We start from the raw sequence: 15,823 nt of genomic DNA, 5'->3' as shown, positions 1-15,823 counted from the left end.
TAACAACATTTAAAAACAAAATGGATGTATTGTCTTCACCTATCTAACTGGCCAAATTTCATGCGTCAAAAAAAAAAAAAAAATATTAACATTCAAAAATATATTAGGTTGAGTATTTGGGTTAGGTTAAGGTGCGATCAAATATTGTATTCTTATTACTATATTATAAGTACCTATTAGTTATTCTTCTTCCTAATTTTGGTAAAATGTAACTTGAAAACTGACATTATTTTCGTATAATTTGGGCTTGATCCAACCATCTATTTTTTTTTTTATTTTGTTTCATAAAGATTTATTAATATACTTTTAAGAAACTGAAAACTTAAATATCTTAACTACATAAAAAATATTTTAAAATAATTATACAGTTCTACCTAGAATATTATAATTCAAATTACAAAAGCTGAAAAGTCTTTATTTTTTTAGTATAAACTTTTATTTAATAAAGGTTGAAGGTAGTTTATACATTGTCTAAAACGTAAAACATTTAAGGTTATATATATATGCTTTTGAATTTTACTTAAACATAACGTTTACTTGATTGTTTTTCTGTTAACATTTAATGAATAGATTTTCATAAGTTTCAAATCATATTAATTTAATTATTCCTTTATTATCATACAAAAATGTATCTACTCAATTAATTACTAGGTAAACAACGGTTAAGACTTAAGGGGATATGTTGTAACAGTGGCAGAAATACTCAGAAAGATTATGACTACTCTGCTAATCTGCTTTATTAAACTTTGAATGCTTATAAGTTATAAATAAAAGTCTATTTATACGTCGAAACTGTCATAAGCAAACTCTGTAGCTTCAGAATAAAATGTTAAAAAATATAGATTGTCGTTTGAAAAAGTTTATCGGTACATTCTAAACAAATCATTAACATCTAGATTTTTCGATACAATATACTTAATGTCATTAAAGTTGTCAAAAGCTTGTTGGTCTAAATTATATTTTTAAAAAACCTTAAAAATAGAAATGATAAATAGATAGAGATTGTTTCGTGTCAAAAGTATCACTCTGTATTCTCCGCACAATCGAAAATATTTCGTGCAAATTTAATACCGCATGGTATATTTAGATGACTACTGCTTCGTCGCTGCACATAAGCTTAAATAAGTAAATACTTAAGTATTAATAAGTAAAAAATTAAAACTGTGGAACAGAAACCATTGTATTATTGCCATGATGCAAAATCTTGATGACATATTATTATACCTGGTACAAGTACCTATTATGCATACCCAATGTTAGTATACGCGTTTATTCTATCTACAATGATTGACGAGTTTCGTCACCCGCCGGTCGTAAATTGGTGGAATATCATTGAGTATTTTTTTATGATGATTCTTGAAGCGATAACGTTACTCGTTTTTTAATCTTATATATAGAAGATAGGTCGCCCGTCGAACTAAGTATAATAAATGGAGTGTGTACAGCCAAAAATGTACGGTGTAACCGATAAATATAATATAATATGGTTCGGCCTCTAAATGTATATTCTTATAGCCTCATAAGTAATAAAAAAAATATACTTAATAAAATTTCATATTACGTATATTTTTTCTTACGTATACATTTAAATTAAACACATTTTTTTGTATTTGCTGTTAAGGCATGTTCAATGATACAATTGTATAGGGATTCCTGGGCTGCAGCCTACTCAGTTCCGCTTAAACCCGGCTCTGATATGATAGTTGATGGATAGTAATATTTAACTTTAAAAACAGTGCTTTTGGATTTTTAGGGGTGATGAACAGGTTTTTAAAAAATTACTCATTAAGTATCGATATATTACGAAAGCCACCGCCCACTGCACTACCACAGACATCATGGGACGTTGATTGTTTCGTGAGGTTTAAGAAGAATTGCGAGAATTTCCGTGAACTTTCTGAAATTGAAACATTGTAGGACTCTATTTATAGGAATAACGGAAACGGAATTGCCTCGTCTGTTTCCAACACCACGTGGTATATAGTAATAACTGTTTATCATTTCGTGTTTTCCAAGACAACGGCTCAATAGTGGAAGTGGGTAGGTATGTAGTTTTTGATTTCCGGGACTTGACCTACGCTTATAAGCGTCTACAGTGGGGGAGGTTTTTAGTCGAGTGCGATTGAAATACGTATTGCCCGACGTAGGTATAACTACTACTATTGGAGAATATCAACTTGACTCGTATATTATGTTATAATCTACATTTTATAGTCTTATTCATACGCCTAATGCCCTAATGGCTAATATCATAATATACCTACCTACGATGGAACATAATATAATATTTATATATTCAATACAACGCGTGTTAATCTATTTGGTGTAGAGAATAATATGGTGCCTCAGATGTCATGCTATATAGGTACATGCAAACGGTCCCACTGGCAGCTGTTCCATAAAACGCGTCGTTTTGGCCTAAGAAATCGTTTTCGGGCACTGAATATATGTGTACAATAAACGCACGTATGTGTATGTGTGTGTGTGTGTGTGTATATAGTGCGTTATAACAATATTCGCCGCGACCTTGACGTCGGTCCAGAATCGCCCCCTCGCCGCGTTCGACCGAAATAAAACGTTTAAAAATGTCTCGGGGAGGCGAAACGCAGAGCACGACTAGAAATGTTTAAAAAAAAAAAATAAATAAATAATAAAAAACCAGAACGATACGCGGTCGCTCGCGTATATACGGTTTGTGCGGTCGTCCGTGCGTCATCGTGCTTATGAAAATTATTCGTCGTTCTCGTGAGTGTGTATATTAGTAATCATTATATATACTATGCGCGTGTGTGTGCGCGCGCGTGTGTGTGTGAGTAGAAATTTCTGTGTATTAATTTTAGTTTTTCCGACCGCTTTTTTTTTTCCCCCGTCGCATTCTCACATCGTCGGTCGTCCCGTTGTTCGCTGCGGGACGGAGAGGAGACGCGCTCGTCCGGACGTCCGTACGTATCGACTGTCGTCATTGATTCTTAACTTTTTGTAATTTTCTTCCCTTGCTCGAACTCCCGTCGTTATTGTCGCGAGATCACTATATTATATGCACGAAGACTTCCGCAATGCGCCGGATCACGCCGTACGACCTGTACGAGAATACCACACACGTAATAATATTATAATGTACTAAACTATTCTGGTGTATTATAACAGGCGATTGTGAGATCCCAGACGAGCGATAGCTACAGGTAAAACTATGTTACGTATTAACGTACAGTAAGTACGTTTGTTGTAAGTTCGTACTCGAGCTTATACATCAGATAAGTTCCTATGTGCAACGTTCGAATTAAAATAATAATATGTTATAGGTTTTATGCAGTCTTGTGAAGAGTACTTTTATTTTCTAATCGAATAAATGAGCATGTATTCGAATATATTTAAAAAATTATTCTGTATACAGAATACGTATTCGAATAATATATTAAAATACATTTTTTTCCTGTTAATTTTTGTCAGTTTTGGAATGGTTGGGAATTAAAGTGGGACAATCATATTTCAGTCAAATAAAAGAAAAAAATATTGTTCATAACTTGTAATGTATTGGATTTTTAATAGAAAAATTTGTTTTGTCATAAATATAAATTAACTCTTCGAGTCCAAAATATAATTTTTAAAAATTGAAAAAAAAATTTTCCAATTTAGTATGTGAATAATTTTTTCAAAAACTATTTAGAATAGTATCCGAATAAAAAAAAGTATTTGAATACAATTATTTGACGCATTTATTCGAATACTTTACAAGACTGGTTTTTTGGTATAGAGAACATGGAATACTTTATTTTCTCCCCATTTAGGTTCTCCCTACTCACGGTAGTTGGTGTGCTTCAAATTTGTTTGTTTTTGTGTATAATATATTAGTATTATATATTATTGATAGCCTATGGATATACATACAATAACTATATTTATGTATTGTCCTAAATGTTAAATTTTTAAGACTCAAAAATGTATCATTTTATTTTATGTAGTTCATTCCACGATATACATTTTTTACACATTCTTTGATATGTTTTCATTTCAAGTACTTATTATAATGTATTTATCAATGAAAATATTTATTTGAAAATATGTTTTCATTTCCGTGTGCTATGAGTACATAAATATATAATTTAAACCTACATTTATTTAGACTGGACAATGCACTTGTAGATCGATAAGTCAATTCATTTTTTTCCAAACTCGTAAGTCACATTATCAATAAGACGTGTATCTTTCGTTTTCGGTCTAATATATTAATTAAAGAGCCACGATATAGAAAGTAGCTTTTTTGCACAATAGTGTAAATACTTTTCTATTTAATTGTAATAAATCGTAGGGACGCTAATATGTCTAATTTTTAAACTCGTGTAGGATTTTATATATTCATATTGCATGATATATCTTAATCGTATCGTGTAGGAACTCACCCTCACCAATTTAAACGTTATGCGAGTGGTATGGCGTTTGTGTGTGTGTTGTAAGGCGGCGTTCCAACATACCGTTTCGATTCGTCAAAACCCATCAGTATAATGCATATGAAAAGTATTTATGACCACTTACACATATATGATGTCATAAAAACGCCTTGTGAAGGATTAAAAACGTTTTTTCTTTACATTCTTTGATGTTATAATACATTTATCTCGATTTAACTCGAGCGATAGCTGCAATAGTTTTTTTTTACACAATAATATTAAGGACGGCATAGCTCCGCAGTCGTTGACAACCGATACGCGTTGAGGAGCATTTTATAATAATAATTTAAATTATATTATTATACATTTTTGAGGAAACAAATTAATAAGCCACATGTTTAATTTTTTGCTTGTTCATCGTACATTTTTATTATAATTTTATTCCGGGGAAAAAAATAGTTTCCTATGTCCTATAGTTGGCCTTCCAGTTGGTTTCTGAACGCGAAACAATATCCGAATTATCGTAAACAAAAATTAAATAATAATAATAAATATTTTTTTTGTAGGTACTATTGGTACTGCACATACATAGGTACCTGTGTAGAAGGTAAAGTACAACAATTATGTCGAGGCGAATTTATTACGAGTGAATTTCTGAATTTTTTTTTTCCATCACGGTTTTAATAATTATTAATTACTTATTATAGTCACCAGCCATTTATTTTTACACTTTATTATTAATATTACCATATTTTCGACATTGCCGCTGGTGGCAAAACCATTCTTGTGGGTTTGTCTTTTTCCGCTTTGCTGCCGAAGTGTAAATACGATTTGACAGCAAAGTGAAAGAGACTGATTCATAGAGAATAATGCTGCGACACGGAGTGAAACAAGACTTGGATTTCAATATAACAATTTTCATTTTCATTTCAACGGTCTGAAGATGTTGGTGTTGTTATATTATACTTTAAGTAGTGAGTACACATAATATATAATATAATACAATATATAATACGTAATACGAACTGTACTTGAGAACAGAAATATTTAATTTAATATTAAAGACGGTAATGTCTTAGACGAAGGTTGTTTTTTAAACAAGTTTTATAGTGCATTGTTTATTAATTATTAAATATATTATGTTTTCTAAGAATATTAATATTTAATATCGACGAGTATAATACTCACTATGTGAACGATATTATAAAATTGTATACTGTGTAGTTAATAATATCATACTAATTCAATAAACAATCTATTGATGTTTAAACTTTTATACAAAGTTCATCTCAAAAGGTTCAATGAGAATATTGTAGTTATATAATAAATAATAAATATATTCATGTGTGTATACAAATATAAATAATACTCACAAAAAAAGGCTTTACAATATTTTATTCAATATTCAAAATAACGTGTATGATTTATTTATTGTTCTGTTACCTAACCAAAATGTACAATATTAAATTATTATTTTATTAATATCATGTTTTTTTTGTTTTGTAAGTAAAGGTCATGAAATAATGAATGAATCTTATATTATAGTATAGTGTAGTATTATATATTATATTAGTAGTATAAATTAGTTTTATTTATTAATTATATTAACGAAAACAATTAATTTATGTAGTAAGATAATAATATCTTCATACTATGTACTCTGTACATTTAATTTAAAAATTAAATCATATTAGTATATTACATATTTTTTTATGATAATTATGTAAGTAAACAGAATTTTTAAAAAATATGATAAAAATAATAAACTTAAAGGTATTATTTTTAATCATATCAGATATTGTAAGTTGTTTTATTAGTTTATAAAATTATAAAATAATTTTAAGTTAGTTTTAAATTATTTATTAACCTAATTAATTCATGCATTTAATGTTGAGAATGTGCTTACAATTTTTCGTTGATGTCCGTATTATCAATGTAGCCACAAATGTAAACAAGATAATATTTTATTAATTTATACTATGTACACGTTAAATAAAAACAATCAATATATGATGTGCCTAATAATGCTCATTTTTATCTGCTAAACATAACTGAACATACATAAATATAAACATACAGCTGGTATTAGTATTTTTATACTTAAAAATTGTATTTTTCCTAAACATCATAATGTAATGGTCATCTATAATGTCAATACCTAAGTAATGTAATGATTTCAACAAGAAGTTTCACAGTGAGCTATATATTAATATATTATAGAAGTAATCATATTAATATGCATATAATATTATACATATATGTAAATGTACAGAAAAAATATGTTTATCTAATTATGATTTATCACCAACAATAAACATCATATTATTATTATATTGTTGACATTGTGAGCATAATGTGATTCTGTTATCTTTTTAGTTTTTAGTTTTCACATACACTGAAAGTCAGATGATTCATTGTATTACGAGATGCATATATGTATGAGCTTTTATATATATTCGATTTGAAAAACCTCAGGATCAGTCATACGTAATAGGTATTATAGAGCATGACTGTTGACCTATTATGAACATTACCTTATCTACCAATCGTCATCAAGCCAACAACTACAGTATTATGATTGTGTCGTTTAGTCAATTTGGTTTTTTCTCCTCAATAAAACTCTTTGATGATAATATAAATTAAATTATATTCCTCCACATGGGATAATATGACCTTATAATAAGAGGCTGAAATTATATTTTCTATAAATATTCTAATCATACATGTTTTTTTTTTAATCTTATTAAAAACACGCGTAATGTGTTTTTTTCTTAATATTATATAAAAACAATTTGATTTAATATATAATATTTTATGACTGCGATTTATTAGTATTATTTCGATTTATATGTGAGGTTACTTGTTAAGTTAAGTAAAAAAATTAAAAATACTTAATAATTTTATCAGAGCTATACTACGAAATAAAATATATAATGCTCATTTTGGTAGTTCATTGAAAAAACTACAATAATAATAACATGATAATAAAACAGTGCAATTATTTTTATATATTTTTAAGTATTGATTAAGAATATATTGGTCCATATAACTTGAAATATTTTTACACTTTTTTTTCAAGATTTATTTGTATAATGTATATGCTGAATTGCTGATAATAACATATTTCCTCTGAGAAGTTGTTCGTTCTAAAATTTTCATTACATAGACGTAGTTAGACTTTTAAGTTAGGTTAGGCTGGAATCCAGGCATTGATTTTTCAGTAAAATAAGGTATGGGATCGCAGTCACCCTTGAATAGTTATAAAGTTGTTCATGTTAGTTTTTATCAAATGTAATAGGTACCTATTTATAAAGTTAGCAACATTATAATCTGAGTGAACTTAAAATAATTCTAGATTTTTTTTAGTCTCCTGAAGACAACCCTGCAAGTAACGTTTTTGAGGAAGTTGCAATGATTTCTTTTCTTTTTAAATGCATTTTAATAAAATACCTCAAATACGCCACAAATGACATTGTACCTATTATATTATTATATTATACAATATACATTATTCTTTAATCCCAAAACATGCATTTGTCTGAAAAATAAAAAAATATCTATTCGTTTTAAATTGTATGATTCGTGAAACATTTTAACCCCGTTAAAATCACATACTACACCAACAACAAACATGTGAAAACATACAATTCCAGTCTCTATTATTTTTAAGGAATTACGGACACATAATATGGTAGCATTTATTCGACCAACATTTACTGTACTCTATTATACTTCAACACTAAACAGTAATAATATATACAATATTGTTACGAGTTTTTGTAAAGATAACTGCAACATACAAAATAATTAGTAGAATTGGACACTGTTCATGTAAAACCATTATTTACACAAGAATAAATGTTTTAACGGCAAATTAAAATGTTAATAATATTGCGGCGATTCCAGCGATATTTTCCTGTTAATTATATTTTACTATAACCTGCACGCGATTATTAATGCGCATACAGTTGATAATATCATTATTATAGTTAATTTAGCTGAACAATGATATTATAGGTAAATAGTACCGGTAAATAATATGATATTATCATATTATATTTAATTTTAATCTCATAATTAAAACTACTAAAATGTCGGATTAGTGATTTAAAACTAACAAACATCAGAATTTATTATGTTTCTATATGTGAAACAAAACATAGTGTAACACTTTAAATTTGGCATGGAGATGAGGACGGGAATGTGAAATGTAATTTTTTTAAATTTGTTATATTCCAAATAATAACATTAAATAATATTCATTTTTGTACTTCTTACATGATTAACCGATTTTTTACCATTTTTTAAATAAGATGTACTTGCATACAATATTATTGTTGTTATTATCATCGATCAATGGCTTTTAAGTCAATATTATGAAATTATTGAAATTATATAGTTTTGTATAGTACAAAATTCAGTTGGAAAAATAATGCAAATCAAAGGTTATTATTGTTTTGCTATTGGCCAATTATGTAATCTCCTTGCCACGGCCCTCAAAATAAACAGACATCACATTCTAGGTATAGGTGGACGGACGGTACAGATGTATAAAGTACATAGAACATACTATGTTGAATAGTTTATTTCCTACCAGATGGTTGTTGGATTATAATGTAAATGTGTATTAGAGAAACGATTTCGCCAATGGAAACCGACCAAAACGTCATAAATCAATTATTATTTTGTTTTAAGTGAATGTTTGCTTGTGTCACTCAAACAAGGTATTCGGACAATAAATATTATTTGAACACGACGACACACTATAATATATTCACTATTATTGTTGTGTAGTTGTCTAAAAGTTTAATGTGCATTTATAGCGAAAACCTATATATTTTATAGATTTACAAACTATATACCAATAATATTCGTTTAAACATGAATCCGAAAACCGTACAAACACTCGGTGATTTCTCTTTGTTCGTCAAACGTACGTCATGTATTTTCGTCGTTTATCATCACTCATGGGATAATCGCAAACCTCACCATACGGAGGTTTAGTCCAATGTTAGGAGTGGGGTGGGTGTTGTGAGGGTTTTGAAAAAGGTACTATTAGTTAAATTTTTATAAATAGGCAAAATAATTTGCATAATTACACCCCACCTGTCAATGTTTTATATATTTGTGTTCTATTTATCATAAATTAGTAATTACTAACTGTGCATTGTGCAATAATAAAATAATACATATTATTATATCTACAAGAATAAAACAAATCTATTACAAACATAATACTTAATTTTTTACAAGAGCAAAAAAACAAAAATGTGTGGGTTTTTTTATTTTTATCGAATATTTATTAACCAATTTTTTTTTTTTAGAGTTGAAACGACTTTCTGAGCCGGTTAAAAATGAAAGATATTGGCTCCGGAAGTAGACAAAAAAAAGTTGATTTTTATTAATTTTCAGTAACGACGAATCCTTCCGATATTGCACGCTATAAAATAATAATACTCGTCAAACGTTTTTTGGGGGGATTGGGAATAATTTGAGTGGATAAGTCTACGTAAGTCACTCCAATCTCCGTCAATGTCCGACAATGCGTAAATACTAAACACCACTGATTTATAAATTGGATATGTTTTAGCATGGTAAATATAGTATATACCTACTATATACTCTAACCGCGGGTGTATCGAAAAACAAGTACCTAAGTATGTAAAATCTATCGGCAAAATGGGATTCAAAAAACAGGCAGTAAATAAAATATGTAAATTCTATACAATATATATTCGTTCAATTTGAATATATTCTATACAAATCGATTATTTTAGTAGCGCACTACTATTATTATATCACTAGTACCTAGGCTTTTATAACAAGTTATTTTTATATAGTTTATAGTTGGAACATTGCATTAATTATAAAATATCGTATCTTACGGTTTATTACGGATTTTAGGTAGTGTCATCAATGGGTGGCTTCTTCCGTCATATTTTTCATGTTTATTACTCTTATCAAATTTACTTATTGTTCTGTGAATAGATTGTAAATATCTTGTAAAAATAAAAAAAAATATTACGGATTTATTACTATTTTATACTTACATGAACTATAAATTAAATTAAATATTTTAAAACCGAATACTTTTCTAAACAATTATAAATAAAGATTGTCTTAAAAACAGTTGAAATTAGTACCCTTATGAATACATATACAATTTTATATTTTAAGTATAAAAATTGAAGAAGCCAAATAAATTATGTTGTAATGTGATACGTATAAGAGGAATAATTTAGCATTTTAGAAATTTAGCGCTAACCGAGAAATGTCAGAGAGGCAGAAAATATCATGATATGAGATGATTCTATGATTATCTTCCGTATTGCGTGTGTGTTTAAATTGATTTGAATGCCAATATTACGGTTATTACTCGTAAGTTCGGTAAAGTAAAAATACACATTTTTCGCAAAATTGTACACATTTCCATTTAATTACCTACAGTGTAATACCCAGATATAGCTATTGAGTGGACATAACATTTTGAAATAACAATGGACCGGTCTGTAGAATTTTCACATTACCCTTTGCTATTACTTATCAATAAATTCAGTACATTTAACATATTATATTGGTAGGATTTACAATCACTCTATGTTAAACATACATAATATATAGTTATGTTAATAGTTTCTTATTTAGTTTTCGACCGTAATCCGTATCGGAAAAGATGTACAATTTCGGACAGGAATGATCTGAGAAATAGCCCCCTCGGCATGTAACGTTGGTAGTTTGAATTGGAGCTTACAAGTGGGGTGAGTGAGTAGTTTGTAGTCATATTATGCGTACAACTGTAATACGAGTGTAATAAGTGTAACATCTGTTATTTTTTTTAATAATTATTTTTTAAAAACAGTGACATCGAACGTTACAATACAACCCATAACATGTGTATAATTTACATGATCCTGGACGGATGGATGACCAATTGACATTTTCAGTATTGCTCTTCAAACGTTCCGTTATTCTCACAGTTACATTCGGTACATCGATGTAACCAATTAATTATCCAGAAAAATTAAATAAAATCTCGAATTTAAACATTTGTTATAAGAGTAGTTACAGTGATTTTTGTTCACGAAAAGTGTACCTATTTAAAATTCTCTATAGGTTAATAGAAATTTCAAAGTTACATAACGTACATGGCAATGCGCATAATATGTAGGTTTAGATAATGCTTTTAAAACCACCACAAAATACATATCTACTACCTATATTCTATAATATATTGTTATTACTGTATAGTATTATTTAATGTTTATACATTTCGAATACGTTTGTGCTTTGAAAGCGTAATTACTAATTAATATTTGTTAATTGATATACGTGAATGTTTAACATATTAATATTGTCGACAGTATGGTTATTTATTTAAAAGGTTCAAAAATGGACTAGATTTTATGATGATACTGTAGTTCTCAAATAATTTTTTTTGAGATTGAATTCGATTGCTAATAATATCGTTTGTGTTTTGTTTAATTATAATACACGATTAAACATACATGAGTAAACATTGAGATATTTTGCAGATCAGTCCTAGGCCAATGCACCATGGGCATACTGTATTATGTAGATAACCAGAAAAATTTAGCGCCTTGCCAAAAAACCCACGATAGCAAGCCAGTATGTCAGTATTATTTTTATTTTTAGGAATGAAAAACGAGAGCAAAACTAAAATTGCGATCGCCAGAAAAATCACGTTTACTTTTGGGATTCTATAATGTATTGAGCTATGTGCTAAAAGTTGAAAGATTTTTGAAACTACAATGCAAACAGTTTATTTATACATCGAATAGAATACGCATAGTGTAATATACAAATGATTATATGTATGGGGAATAAACGTATAGTAAACATTTTTAACGGGTTCAGTTAGCAAGTATAAGTTATGGTTGTTTATTGTTCGTATTAAACAATATTAAGTTGGAACAAAATGGTTCTAAGAAGTTCGATGAACAACAATAATAACACTTAAACTTACGTAATTTATTGATTATTCTATAAGTCGATAAAAATTGGATAGACAAAATATGATTATAATACATTTTTTTATGTTTTACATCTGCAGTATAGGTAATTTTTTTTGTTGGGCATAATCTAAAATACTTTGAATTTAATTCATGACCAGTTTTATGTACACTTATCTGTTAATCATTTTCTCGTCTGTTTGTGTCAAATGGCTATCGACATCTATCTCCAAGAATAAAATAATAAATGGATCGCTAGATGATAGATATTTCTAATACTAGCTTGAGTGCATGGTTGTACCTATTTATAGCGTTTAAATAATGTATTATTTATAGTGAATGTTAAGAAATCTATAAACTTTTATTGTTACTTTTATAAATAAATAAACTACATAGGTACTACATAGTAGTTTAGTAAGATAAATATATGTTCTAGCTCTTTTTTATTAACTAATAACTATATAACATTATGTTTGTACAATTTCAAATAAAAAATATATTAAATATGATAATAAATAAAACAAAAACATGTAATTAATTAATTGAAGTAATGCGCATGATACTTGAATACAATTTTTTTCATTTACATGATAGTAGTTAACATTATGTTACAATATATATAATATGATATTATTTAAATATATAATGCCACGATAACAGAAATTTGTTTAAATTTTGAACATATTAATGTATTATTATAAATGTTATCGGTGAAACAATTTTATTTCAATTTATATATTATACTCTAATAATAATAATACCTTAAGTGCAACTATCGAAACCTTCAATTGTATACCTATCGGCTATTGGCTTATTGACATTGTCGGAAATGATAAAAATGTGTTAAGCTCGGAATTAAAATTTCCAAAAAGTAAGTAGGTACACCAAAATCCACTCTACATGTAGCTGACCACATATTTTACACTACTGACACCGAATCACAAACTCGCTAACAAATTAGGTAGGTGGGGTGGTTTTCCGTTGTCGTAGTTCACGTATAACGATATTTCACTCGGCACAGCAGCTATACATAATGTACTATTTCGTTTTAATTCTACAGGGTGATTCACCAAGCATGATAAACCGCATTTTTTAAATTTAAGTATGAAGTAATTTAACTAAATTTAATGACCTTATTTTCAGTTACTTAGATTTTGTATAGTATTATGGAAGGAGTGTCTTGTGGTGATACCAATTTCATTTTTCCAAATGAGAATCATCTTTTTTTCTGTAAATTGTTAAGGAGATGATTTGTTTGAAAGTAGCAATGTACTTATTTAATTTAAAATTTGAACCAGTAGTTTTTGATTAACACAACATTGTGTTATCCATGATGTTGGCTTCAATAGAAATGGGTATGATGATAGTATGAACAGTTTAACAAATAATATTAATCTATGTCGACATTTTACAACTTGTAAATATTTGTTCGAATATAATAAACAGTAGAACTAATATTTCATATTTTTGTAAAATCATTTTTAAGGACTATTATCATGAGTGTATACCCAATAATTTAGGTGCAACAAAATTTTCATAAAATCATCTGCTTAAAAATTTAAGGTTTTATCGCTAGAGGACACTCCTTATAAATGGTATAAAAAATGTAATAATTGAAAATATGGCCATTCTGAGTATACTTAAAAGTTCAAAAAATAATTTTAATAAATTCATTATTAAATGAAAGAAAATAACTGTACTTAGCGAATCACACTGTATATAATATATAAGCAAACGTGGGTCGGATGCAGATCACACACACACTGTACAGTATACAATGTATAATAAATTATCTACATAAAATAACAAGCGGGTTCGATGTACGATATCCAGTAAATCCAGGACACGGAACTTGACGCATTTGCGTATTAATTCACGTGTTTTGATAAATTTGTTTCACTATACGGACTTGGGTGTATAGTATGACGTAGGTTTCATTCAGAAATGTCAAATGTACGTTTAAAAATAACCCAATGCGAGCAAGAGGTGGTGTATGGTATTTCGAAATATAGATCTTCGTCTGGACAGCGCAAAGACGATCAATATAATATATTTTAGACGTCAATCCGAACGAATGACCACGCCGCTGGTTAACGGAATGGAGGTCATCCCTTGTTCGTCGAAGGGTGGCAGACATCTCAGGGGCTTTCAAATGTCTAATGTTTGTGAATGGATACAGTTCCGTGCCTAACTGACGCGGTCGCAGCTTTCTCGGACGCATGTACAGTGACTTACAATTATAATAGAGTTTACAATGCTAGTATATTCTTAGATTTATGAAAATGTATATTTTACTTTAATATTTAGACGTAATTATAAAACGGCGAATTAAAAACATTGAATGTGAAAATGAGTGAAACAGTTATAATATTAATAATAATTGTAATTATTAAAATATCTATTTGCAGAATTAAATATAAAAACCATTGGTTATTCTAATCTTGGTTATCTAAAATAATTGCACACAGTAGTTTAGACACTAGTACTCATTATTATAATATCATACTTTGTAGTATTCCCATAAACCACACTTATTAAATATCGAAGAAAGGACCTACAATGACAGTATTTTACTCAGAAAACCTTTCCATAATTCGACTTATGATCATCGTTTTACTAAGTACATTAAATAAAATATCATGCATACTTTAAGGAATAATATTTATTTGTAGAATGATACTCTCACAATAATACAACAGCATCAAATCACACTAGTAATTGAAACAGTAACATAGTAATCCACATTAATATTTTTAAGGAATATGTAGTTTAAAATTTAAATCAAAAACTTAAAACATAGGATTGTATAGTAATACTGGCAGTATTCGATAGTAAAATACGCACTCAGGTCGTATTAAACAGTAAATAATATTTATAAGAAAATATATTAAATATTATATTAACATAGGTAATTAATACTATTGTGTCGAATTAGATGAAACACAAAAAAATCGTGAAATGTTGGCTGGTGTACCTAAAATGCCTATTCAGAACGCCGTGTGATTATTATTGTATTATTGAAATACGTAATAATATTGTTCATTATTTTAACATTATATTATAATTTATATTAATTATTCATATTATTATACTTTTAAGATGCCGAGAAAACAGACAATACATCAATGATGTACCATCCTTAATGCTGTGTCATAATATTTGTTTTGCTGAAGCCTTAAATACGTTTACATAATAATATTGTATAATTTATGATAATATTATATCATATTATTTGTATTACGATGTACAAAACGACAAGTCGAATACATTAATATTATTATGTCAATTGAAACATTGTAAAATAAATATTTTGTCCCACAACTATTTATAATTATGGTGACATGCACAGCTACATACTACGTATATAAATTTACAATACAGCGAACTCGCGGTAAGACGTCGATTATAATGGACGGATATAACTGCGAGTCTTTGTATCCTTATTTTTCGTCGTATTTGTGGCTA

This window comes from Myzus persicae, unplaced genomic scaffold (genome assembly GCF_001856785.1).
Source record: "Myzus persicae strain clone G006 unplaced genomic scaffold, MPER_G0061.0, whole genome shotgun sequence".
NCBI classification, from domain to species: Eukaryota; Metazoa; Arthropoda; class Insecta; order Hemiptera; family Aphididae; genus Myzus; species Myzus persicae.
The sequence above is the reverse complement of the archived record's forward strand: the minus strand, read 5'-3'. Positions refer to the sequence as shown.